Here is a 12,633-nt window from a genome sequence, read left to right as displayed (position 1 = left end):
ATGGTTCCAGTGTATGGGACCCTCACTTGATTCAAGAACTGAAAAATATACAAAGAAAAGCAGCTTGATTTGTTCTGGGTGATTTCCGACAAAAGAGTAGCATTACAGAAATGTTACAAAGTGGAGAGATGGCGTGGAGTGACATTAGTAGACGAATAAGTTTGAGTGGTGTCTTTAAAAGCAGGAAAGATCACAAATTGGGGAAAATATTTGTTTATAGGAAGGGGAGTTAGGGATTGGAATAACTTACCAAGGGAGATGTTCAATAAATTTCCAATTTCTTTGCAGTCATTTAGGAAAAGGCTAGGAAGACAACAGATAGGGTATCTGCCACCTGGGCGACTGCCCTAAATGCAGATCAGTATTGATTGATTGATTGATTGATTGATTGATTGATTGATTGATTGATTGATTGATTGATCAATCTTGTGAGTCTAATCTCCACATCTTCAAATAGATAGGCTTTCTCCTCATCAATTCCCGTTCTTCTAGACACATTTCTTCTCAGCCTCCAAGAAGCTCGTTTCTGCTTCTCAACTTCATCTGGAGGCATCAACACTCATTGAGGGGCCATCTTGAGAGATCTTCATATGGGGTAAGAAGAAAGCCGATTAAGTAAAGGAAAAGGGAAGAAATATAAGGAAAAAAACAAATACAAGTGGTAAAAGTATACTCTTTATCCCACACCAACACTGAAGATCTATCAAGATGGCGCCTCAGTGAGTGTTGACACTAGGGTTGGGCAGAGCAGAACAGTCAAAAAATTAGGAGCTTGAGATGGGAGTGTTTCGGTACACCGTGCCAGCACACGGAACTGTAACTGCGCAGAAGAGATCACTCATGAGGCAACATGGCATGCACCGCATCAGCGGGAAAGTGCCTGTACCGGACGTGCTGTGTCTAGCTATGGCCAGCGTAAAGCTGCACGGGACGTGAAGGAAAAGTTGGAACACTGAAATACACCTGTCACAATTACTCCATCAGTTGATGAGTTTACAAATATCACAGACAGAACTCCGGTGTGACATTCTGCAAAGAGTTGAGGCAGCATCCTGAAGGTTGCTTTCAGGAATCATCATCCTTCTCCTCTTTTCCCTTTATCGAGTTCCTGCTGGGTCAGGGCATTTATGGCCCTTCTCTACCTTCCTCTCTCTTTCCACCATTTCTCTAGCATCATTTTGTTCCAGTCCAGGTTTCTTCTTCTTGCATCCCTAAATATTGAATCGATCCACCTTGTTCTAGGCCTCCCTGTCACTCTCTTTCCCTCAAACTTCATCTCCATCGTCTGTTTTGGTATTCTTTTCTCCTCCATCCTCTTTACATGTCCAGACCATCTTACTTTACTGTTACCAGTTGTCTCGTATAGATTTTCCATTCCAAGCTCCTTTCAACTTCTTCGTTTTCCACTCTCTTTCATGTCTTTTCTATCATACTTCTTTTGTACGGTATACAATATGTTACTAGGCTTCAATGAAAACACTGTCGAGCTCCATGGCTGAAGGGTTAGCTTGCTGGCCTTCGTTCACAGGGGTCTCGGGTTTGATTCCCGGTAGGGTTGGGATTTTTAATCATCATCGGTTAATTTAGCTGGCACAGGGGCTGGGTGTATGTGTCGTCTTCATCATAATTTCATCCTCATTACGACGCGCAGGTCGCCTGTGGGCATCAAATCAAAAGACTTGCACCTTGCTAGCCGTACATGTCCTTGGACACTCCCGGCACTATAAAACCATACACCATTTCTTTTTTTTTTAATGAAAACACACTTACAGAATAGTTGAAAACAAAACAACACACATTAAGTGATGTGATTCGCTTATACTGAAGGCTAGTGGCCGGTGCAACAAGACTCACAGAACACAGAATACTCCAGCACGTGGTGGCACCCTGCCAGTATTGGCAGTCAGCTTGTAGGCAAAGGGCAGTGCATAGTGGCACTTCTGACGGGACGGTGAGTCACTGTCTCGGTCTCGCTTGAGAATGTTTTGAAACAACGCAACATAACTGTGTGTAGAAACAAGGACACAGTGCCCAAGATCAAGCTATAGTATGGCAGGCCGTTGTGTTAAGCACTGGAAATACTTAAGTTCTGTATGAAATTTTATAGGATGATATTGGAATTAGAACGTTAAACTGGTAGTATTTCTTGTCGTATTTTCTTTCCATGGAATTGCTTGTGGTGGTGGTGGTGGTGGTGGTGGTGGTGGTGGTGGTGGTGGTGGTGGTGGTGGTGGTGGTGGTGGTGGTGGTGGTGGTGGTGGTGGTGGTGGTGGTGGTGGTGGTGGTGGTGGTGGTGGTGGTGGTGGTGGTGGTGGTGGTGGTGGTGGTGGTGGTGGTGGTGGTGGTGGTGGTGGTGGTGGTGGTGGTGGTGGTGGTGGTGGTGGTGGTGGTGGTGGTGGTGGTGGTGGTGGTGGTGGTGGTGGTGGTGGTGGTGGTGGTGGTGGTGGTGGTGGTGGTGGTGGTGGTGGTGGTGGTGGTGGTGGTGGTGGTGGTGGTGGTGGTGGTGGTGGTGGTGGTGGTGGTGGTGGTGGTGGTGGTGGTGGTGGTGGTGGTGGTGGTGGTGGTGGTGGTGGTGGTGGTGGTGGTGGTGGTGGTGGTGGTGGTGGTGGTGGTGGTGGTGGTGGTGGTGGTGGTGGTGGTGGTGGTGGTGGTGGTGGTGGTGGTGGTGGTGGTGGTGGTGGTGGTGGTGGTGGTGGTGGTGGTGGTGGTGGTGGTGGTGGTGGTGGTGGTGGTGGTGGTGGTGGTGGTGGTGGTGGTGGTGGTGGTGGTGGTGGTGGTGGTGGTGGTGGTGGTGGTGGTGGTGGTGGTGGTGGTGGTGGTGGTGGTGGTGGTGGTGGTGGTGGTGGTGGTGGTGGTGGTGGTGGTGGTGGTGGTGGTGGTGGTGGTGGTGGTGGTGGTGGTGGTGGTGGTGGTGGTGGTGGTGGTGGTGGTGGTGGTGGTGGTGGTGGTGGTGGTGGTGGTGGTGGTGTTGTTGTTGTTGTTGTTGTTGTTTACCCTATTATCACACTATTGCAAGCAACCATTGCCATGGTGATGTTTTGCAATTGCAAAATATTTGTTAATAATAATAACGCTGGTTCACACCTACCCTCCTGATGAAGCTGGGAAGGAGAGACGAGCTTGTCGGAGGCTGAGAAGAGATGAATGTAGAAGAACTGGGATTGATGAGGCGAGAGCCCATCTACGAAGGTAATGTTTAAATAAATACATAGACCTGTTTATTTCTACAGTGGTTTACATCATTTTACAGCTTGAACATTTAGCTATTTTTCTACATAATCACCATTTCGGTCGATGCATTTTTGCAGACGCTGTGAGAGTTTTTGTATGGCCATGTCATACCAGCTCGCCGCCATGCTCTTCAGGAAGTTGTGAGCAGCGATTCGGGAAACCTCAGGAACCAAAGTGCAGACATCATCCGGGGTGATCCGCCGATCTTCTTGCATGATTTGCTCAACCTTCATGACTGTCTCGACGGAAATTGACGGTCTTCTGCTCCTTTGTTCGTCGTGAATTTCTGTCCGACTGGCTGCAAACTCTCTACACCACTTACGAACATTTTTGACATCCATGTACGACTCAGCATACACTAAGAATAAGTTATTATATTAATAAAACCACCTTTCCAATACACAATAGTCCTTTATATTTAGGATAAAACCATTTAATGACAAGTAGGACATGTTTCACTCAATCTTAGTGAGCATCATCAGCTATAGATAACATAATCCATGGTGGGTCAGGGCCCTGATCCTGGTATATATATATATATATATATATATATAGAAAAAAGTCTAATATACACAGACTGACAGAGCAAATGCAACACCAAGAAGGAGTGGTTCGAAAGGGATGAAAGTTGGGGAAAAAACAGAGACGGCACGGACGAATAATTGATGTTTATTTCAAACCGATATGCAGGTTACACAATGCGCACGGCATCGACTCAGTAGGATGTAGGACCACCGCGAGCGGCGATGCACGCAGAAACACGTCGAGTTACAGAGTCAATAAGAGTGCGGATGGTGTCCTGAGGGATGGTTCTCCATTCTCTGTCAACCATTTGCCACAGTTGGTCGTCCGTACGAGGCTGGGGCAGAGGTTGCAAACGGCGTCCAATGAGATCCCACACATGTTCGATTGGTGAGAGATCCGGAGAGTACGCTGGCCACGGAAGCATCTGTACACCTCGTAGAGCCTGTTGGGAGATGCGAGCAGTGTGTGGGCGGGCATTATCCTACTGAAACAGAGCATTGGGCAGCCCCTGAAGGTACGGGAGTGCCACCGGCCGCAGCACATGCTGCACGTAGCGGTGGGCATTTAACGTGCCTTGAATACGCACTAGAGGTGACGTGGAATCATACGCAGTAGCGCCCCAAACCATGATGCCGCGTTGTCTAGCGGTAGGGCGCTCCACAGTTACTGCCGGATTTGACCTTTCTCCACGCCGACGCCACACTCGTCTGCGGTGACTATCACTGACAGAACAGAAGCGTGACTCATCGGAGAACACGACGTTCCGCCATTCCCTCATCCAAGTCTCTCTAGCCCGGCACCATGCCAGGCGTGCACGTCTATGCTGTGGAGTCAATGGTAGTCTTCTGAGCGGACGCCGGGAGTGCAGGCCTCCTTCAACCAATCGACGGGAAATTGTTCTGGTCGATATTGGAACAGCCAGGGTGTCTTGCACATGCTTAAGAATGGCGGTTGACGTGGCGTGCGGAGCTGCCACCGCTTGGCGGCGGATGCGCCGATCCTCTCGGGCTGCGCCTGGACCCCTCACACGTGCCACATGTCCCTGCGCCAACCATCTTCGCCACAGGCGCTGCACCGTGGACACATCCCTATGGGTATCGGCTGCGATTTGACGAAGCGACCAACCTGCCCTTCTCAGCCCGATCACCATACCCCTCGTAAAGTCGTCTGTCTGCTGGAAATGCCTCCGCTGACGGCGGCCTGGCATTCTTAGCTATACACGTGTCCTGTGGCACACGACAACACGTTCTACAATGACTGTCGGCTGAGAAATCACGGTACGAAGTGGGCCATTCGCCAACGCCGTGTCCCATTTATCATTCGCTACGTGCGCAGCACAGCGGCGCATTTCACATCATGAGCATACCTCAGTGACGTCAGTCTACCCTGCAATTGGCATAAAGTTCTGACCACTCCTTCTTGGTGTTGCATTTGCTCTGTCAGTCAGTGTACATTGATAAAGGACGAATTTTAACAATTTAAAAATAATCAAGAAGATTATATTATGTCTATTAAAACAAATATTGATCATTAAAATTGCTTGAAATGTCACTACAGTATGTAGTGATTAAATGTTCGTATAAATCAATGACCATAATAATTTTCGCTCAATGGCATTAGACTGTTTGTGATTAAAAACAGTTATTCACATAACGGTGAGCTCTTGTAATGAACTATGATGTTGTTTTTTTAAAATAAACATGATGAGGAATGCTAAAATCACATTGGTTGAAAAACGAACTGCACTGATGATAAAACGTCGTCTGGATCGGCGTAAATAACCTTATGGGACTTCCTCGCGTTGTGTTCCAAACATTATTATATTTTGTGTAGTAGTGTGTTAACATTGGGCTTCAAATGGAGAACTAATGATCTCGTAGGTGAAATAATATAAATCGGGTGTATCCCGTGTGTTAATTGAGGGAAGATTAGTCTCTTGGTTATTTACTGAGGTTTGATGGTCACTGACTTGCTGCTACGTGAGATTTATAACTTGTAATGTCAGCATACACTTCCGTCAATTGACGATTGATTTCAATCGGTTCAGTACCTTTTGCGTTCAAAAACCGAATAACTGCGCGCACTTCGCACTTGGCGGTGACATCCAAAGGGAGCTCCATTCTCAACAGCTGCCAAGTCAAGATTGAGTGCCTTAGTGTGGCATGCGCATGTTTATATGCAAGCGCTGGAAATACTCTTCACAATATTCTCACCAACAGCCACACGGACAGAGTTCTGTATTTATAAAAAAATAGGAGACCTTATTTTTGGGATTACCCTCGTATTTGTAGACTGTCCTTGTCCTTTAGTGTTTTCATGTTGTCCTCGTCTCCTATTTCTGTTGCTCCCTCTTGACACTCTGACCTGCCATCGTGTTCGTCCTATGTTATGTGTTCCTTCCTTATCCCCCCCCGGCCCCCGTATCTCTCCGACTAGAATGTGTTGAAAGTTTTTCCAGGTGCACATTACAGCAGTGCAGAAGGTTCTGGAAAACACATTGCAGTTTATCTTCAGTTATACTTCGTATAATGTAAAACAAAAACTAAAGGTTTCCACCTATTCAATACTATTTACTGTAACCTAAAAAAGTTACATATATTTGAAACTAGTTTCAGTCTTGCTAGAGATCATCATCGGTCAAAATCAATAAAGTTAAGGCAAGACATGAATTATAATAGATATAATTTATTCATCAAGCTGTGTTGATGATATTCGGTGCAAACAAGTTGAACACTCATCACGATCACACTTCTTGTGTAAGTTCCTGAAGTTTTCTTCCAAATTGATTAATGCACTTAACAAAAGACAAGGTGAAACACTTAAACTACTAGTACTTGAACAGAATAATGTTGATGTTCATTTGATTCCAATATGACGGGCTGTGTGGCTCAGATGGTTGAGGCGCTGGCCTTCTGACCCCAACTTCGCAGGTTCGATCCTGGCTCAGTCCGATGGTATTTGAAGGCGCTCAAATACATCAGCCTCATGTCGGTAGATGTACTGGCATGTAAAAGAAATCCTGTGGGACTAAATTCCGGCACCTCGTCATTTCCGAAAATCATAAAAGTTTTTAGTGGGACGTAAAGCAAATAACATCGTCAATGATTCCAATATGGATCATTGAAAAAGTTGAAAGAGCAAAAGCAAAAGTATTTCACCTCTTCTTTTGTGAAGAGGGCATGAATGTTCAAGAACAGTTGGATGTGGTGAATGGGAAGATCGAAGAATGTAGATTGAAAATAAGTATAGAAAAGAGTAAAACTCTTGTTATGTCTAGAGGGGAGAGAGAAGGGAAAGGTCAGATTAGACTTCCAGACGAGCCCCTGGAAGTAGCGGAGACGTTCAAATACCTGGGGACTGAATTAATGGAGAATGCTCGACTGGATGCTGAAATTAGTAATAGGATTCAAGCTGGAAGCTGATTTTATCATAGTGTGAGAAACATGTTATGGGACAATAAATAACAATAATAATCGTATGGCCTCAGCTACCGCCATCTGGCTGTCTGCTTGTCAATTTTGACGTTCCGTTTTACTCTAGGCCCGCTAGATGGCAGACCGAGTAAACCGAAACTCTCTTGGGCGTCTATGGCTGAGATTTAATGAATTTTGTCGGGTAAACACCAAATGTGTCACCAGAGATCTTTTACATGCCGACATCATAGGACATGGAGTGTTGAATGGACTTTTTTTCTGCCCTTCAAAAATCCGACTACCTCTGCCAGGTTTGAACCCACTATCTTGGGATCCGGAGGCCGACACTCTACCACTGTTCCACAGAGGCAGCTGTTATGGGACAAAGATGTGCCAATGGAAGCAAAGGAAACTATGTACAAGATGTATTAGGCAGCCATAATAACTTAGGGAGCAGAAACTTGGACAATGACAAAGAAGGATAAGAGTCAAATACAGGCAGTTCTTGAGGAGTATGATACAGAAGAGTAGAAGAGACAAAATAAGGAATGAGAAAATCCGGGAAGAAGAGTGGGAAAAATGAATGATAGAATAGAGATGAGCCATTAAGATGGTTTGGGCAGATAAAGTGAATGAGTGATGAAAGAATGCCGAAACAGGTGATGGAAATGCAAGGAAGGAGAGACCGTGGATGACCAATATTGAGTTGGAAGGACACAATCCAACGCAGGATTAGAGAAAGAAACCTGGACTGGCACACAGTGTTGGAGGAAATGTGGTGGAAGGATATGGCTACAGCTGGATAATGGGAAATGATGATGATGATGATGATGATGATGATGATGATGATGATGATCTCTCACCAATTCGATTCAGTACCTCCTCCTTCGTGATTCAATCTACCCATCTCACCTTCAGCATTCTTCTGTAACACCACATAACAAAAGCTTCTATTCTGTATAGCGACTAATTGCAAGCTACCCCAAATGTTCAACCATTTCTGGCAATCACTTTTAGCTACTTTTCATCACCAAGTGTTGGCAACACTGTTTGTGAATAAACTAAGTAACTTGATAATCCCCAGTTTTCATCTAGCTCTGTGACCTTGTCTAGCTCTTTAAGTCTGTAGCTGAAAATCATTAAAAACTGAGTCACCTTCACCTTCTCCATTTCTCTTTCCCTCAATGGCCACGTTCATTATTCTCCTATGTACCCGACACTCCTCTAGCTGTGTAAGCAATGAAAGAAATGAAAGATGACATGTTAGGCCCATATTGATGGATATGACTAACTTTACCTACTAAAAGCCTTTATTTAATCACCTAATCATTACGCAATTTTTCATTCAATAGTACTAGTTTCGGCCAATATGACGGCCATCGTCAGCTGTTCACAACAAGACACTGTTAGATCAGTGGCGGTTTCTGGTATAGCGCAATGGAGCAATGAACCTCCAGTTTATATCAAATTGTACTCAACTACGTAATTTTCACAACTCCCTTGTCAATCTCGAAGCTCTTGCTAAATCCCTCTATCCGTAATATACTCGTACTGGCTTTCAATTCATGTGAGCTGCGCAAGGTCTGTGGCTGGATACTTGTCTGGAATGAACCCCCTTGCAAAGGCGATCTATCCGTCCGTACATAGGCGAAGGGAGTGGCGAGGTGCGAGGGGACGAAAGCCAGCAGTAAGGCAAGACCAGGATATCACAGAAACGGATCTCTGTTCTTTACGCAAGCGCAATAGGCCACTGTCTCAAGACTAGCTAGTCGTGTTGTTGGGGTTGGGGTATGAGCCTGCCATCTGTTGGCCTTAACGGGAATTTGACTAGGCAACCGAGAATAGTGCACTGCAGCAACATGGCTGCTCATAACCACTTGAATGCGGTGGATATTTGTTACAAATTAGATCAATATGTTGACAAATGCAATGGTAGTGAATTTGAAGTTGTAGATATGATAATAAAAATAATATGGGAAGCATTTGGGACAGGATATGAATCTGAGAGAAATCGAAATACGGCACAGGACAGGAAATGTTCATTCAGGTACCGTCTAGTTTTAAAATATTAGGCCTACTTGTAAAATACATAATTGTCAGTTTTAATCCTTCAGTTAATTATCTTTCGGACTATGAGCCTCTACTTGATTACATAATAGCCTATTCCAACTAATGTCAGTTTATTTTCCAATCCCATTCATTCAAAAATTGCTTATAGTTTGTATTCCGAGAGGAAGCACGATTTGCTATCGAAATATCTTCATCCGACTGATCCCGAAAATGAAACAAATTGGTAGATTCAGGGTGTATTCCTGCGTTCTCTGCATTACCAAGAAAATAAGAGCCCTGTCATGTCCAGCAATTTAGACTGACTTCAAGAACAAGCAATTTAACATTATGCACCATATTGGATGCTTCCTGATGTACCATTCCGAACAGGGGGGGGGGGTCTTGCGTGTAATTAGGTGATCTCATTGTATCATTTTAGAATAACTATTGTGTATTTTCCATAGTTAAAAAATTTGAAATTGATATCTTAAGTGGTTTTTACAGAAAAAATATTTAGTGAAGGTACTCCACAACTATACCTGACAAGCAAATTATTACTCTAGGTTTCGCCCGACAGTGAGTCAAAGATATTCCGTGGGAAAGGGTTAAACTGTCAAATTAATATCTTGTCCCAAATATATCATTACTTACTAAACACCTATTAATTTGCCTTCTTTGGAATAATTACCTTTTGGAGAGAAACTTAACTCAAAAATCATTGAGGCAAAGAATAGCGGCAAGGTAATACCAATGAAAACTTTTAAATATAGTTGTTACTATTCCCATGACATCGGAAGCAGAAAGGTGTTTCTCTACCCTGAAGAGAATAAAGACTTTCTAGCGCAGCACAATGACCGAGGATAGACTTATTGCTCTTGCTATGTTGTCAATTGAAAGGAACTTTGTTCGAGACTCTGCGGACTTCAATGAAGCAGTTATTTCTTATTTTGCATGCGGTAAAACTCGGCATGTAGGCCTACAGTATTTTCTGCTCCTCTCGTATTTGATCACATTTCTAGAACGTATGTCATCTTAGTTTAGGAGGTTACGGCCCACGACGGAAGAGAAGATGGCGGAGATGGGGAGAGGAGAGGTTGGGGGGGAGGCAATTTTTTCTTCTTTTGAACCCCCAGTGATGAAAGTCACGCGCCGCCACTGTGTTAGATCACATAGGTTGTTCTGCCATCCGGCAGGTACAATCATGGTTGTGACCCCCATATCTCTTGATCTTGTGCCCTTTTCTTCACTTCTGCATAATCTTCCTTTCTTTTTCTAATGCTGTCTAATAACTGATATTGTCTCCTTCCCCTTCTTCATTTTCCTTTTATCATCCTTTCCATTGCTACTCGTGGTAAAGTATTACGTCTTAGATTATGTCCTATCCAATTTTTCTTCCTTTCTTGGATTACGGTCAACATGCTCCTCTCTTCTCCCACACTCTTCAGAACTTCCTCATTTTCCCAGCTTAATCCTTCAATTCTCCTCCAAATCCGCACCTCAGATGTCCCTATTCCTTTCTGTTCTTCCTTAATGTCCATGTTTCAGTGCTATATAGAGCTATACTCCATACGTAATACATTGCAAGTCTCTTCCTCAGATCTTTCTCTTGCGGGCCACAAAACAGTTTTTTCTTCTTGTTGAAGCTTTCCTTCGCTAAGGCAATTTGATCTTTATTGTTAGATAAGGACATAGTAACATTCCAAAGGTCTTATTAAAACAAGTTGAATGAGGTTAAATCCCAAGAAGCTAGGACCATAGATGATCGCAAAAACACATAATATATGGACATTCAAAATGTTCATTACAATCTGTATCTAATACTTAACACTTGATCAGATAAAATTACTGTCTAATGGAGTTGGATCCCAATAAGTTGGGGGCTATACATGGTCATTAAAAATACGCAGAACTTATGTAAACAGTGGTTAAAAAATGTTCCATGCAGTCTGTATCCAAAACTAAACACTTCTTAATCAGACAAAAGATGAAATGAATACCATTGTCTGTTGGTACTCTAAAAAGAGTGAGTTGTGAGAACATGCATATTAGGAACTACAATACTTTTTATACATTTCTCATGAACATTAAAATATTGTATTAAAAATCACAATGTTGAACTTGTGAATAGTTAAGGATGGCCGTGATATCGACCGAAACTAGTACTATTAGATGAAAAGTTGTGTATTGATTAGGTGGTTAAATAAAGGCTTTTAGTAAGAAAAGTAACTTCTCTATCTAACTTGCATGACCCCTCCACTGAAGCCAGTTCTTATGTATAGGTTCATGCATTCACATAATTTCAAACTTACGGTACCATGGAAATTAATTGGAACAATTTACTTTTATTATTTTTCCAATGGTTAGAAATAGTGTGCTACACATTGTTTGTTTTCAGATGCTACATGTTGTTTGTACTGTTCTTCGTCATCGTCATCATCATCATCATCATCATCCATTTCCTGCCAGGTTGGGATGCCTATGGCACCTTTCTATCTTCCTCTGTCGTTCTTCCTTAACTGTGTTCCAATCCAGGTTTCTTCTAATTATCCTATTCTTCTTTTTCATCCACCTTAGTGTGGGTCTCCCTCTTGCCCTCCTCCTTTCTGGGTCTCCATTATCCACTTCGGCATCCTTCTCCCTTCAACCCTCTTAACATGTCCACGCCATCTAAATTTATGCCTCTCCATTCTCTCATAAAGCTTTCCCACTCCGATTTTCTCTGTGATTTCCTCATTTCTTACTCTGTCCTTTCTTCTCTTTCCTATCACACTTCTTAAAAATTTCATTTTGCTGGCCTGGATATTATTCTCATGTCTTTGTGTCAATGTCCACCAGATCTCCACTGCATATCTCAGTATTGGACGGTAGTACATCTTATTCATCACCTCTTTACACTTCATTGGTACTTCCTCCCTCCACACCAGGAGGCTCACACTCTGGTAGAATTCATTTTCGTTATCTTCATGTCCAGTCCTGCATCTTGCATAAGATTGCTTCCCAAGTACTTGAAACTCTGCACAATTTCAATTTTTTTTTTTTTTTTCAAATTTGTTTTACGTTGCACCGATACGGATAGGTCTTAAGGCGACAATGTGATGGGAACGGCCTAGGAGTGGAAAGGAAGCAACCGTGGCCTTAATTAAAGTACAGTCCCAGCATTTGCCTGGTGTGAAAATGTGAAAATACGGACAATCATCTTCAGGGCTCCGTTCCCGTCCCTTTCTCCTCCAGTCAACTCTTTTCCATGGTGATTTTCATTCCATAATTTTTAGTAACCTCACTCACATATCTGATTGCTGTTGTACTTCTTCTCTGTTTGCCCTTCACACTACATTACCTTCAGCTCCCTGACTTCATATTATGTTTTACCTTTTTGTCTCCTTCACCATTCCATCCACAACCATTATGAATAACA

Source organism: Anabrus simplex, chromosome 12 (assembly GCF_040414725.1).
Source record: "Anabrus simplex isolate iqAnaSimp1 chromosome 12, ASM4041472v1, whole genome shotgun sequence".
In the NCBI taxonomy this organism is placed as follows: domain Eukaryota; kingdom Metazoa; phylum Arthropoda; class Insecta; order Orthoptera; family Tettigoniidae; genus Anabrus; species Anabrus simplex.
This window is presented reverse-complemented; position numbering follows the sequence as displayed.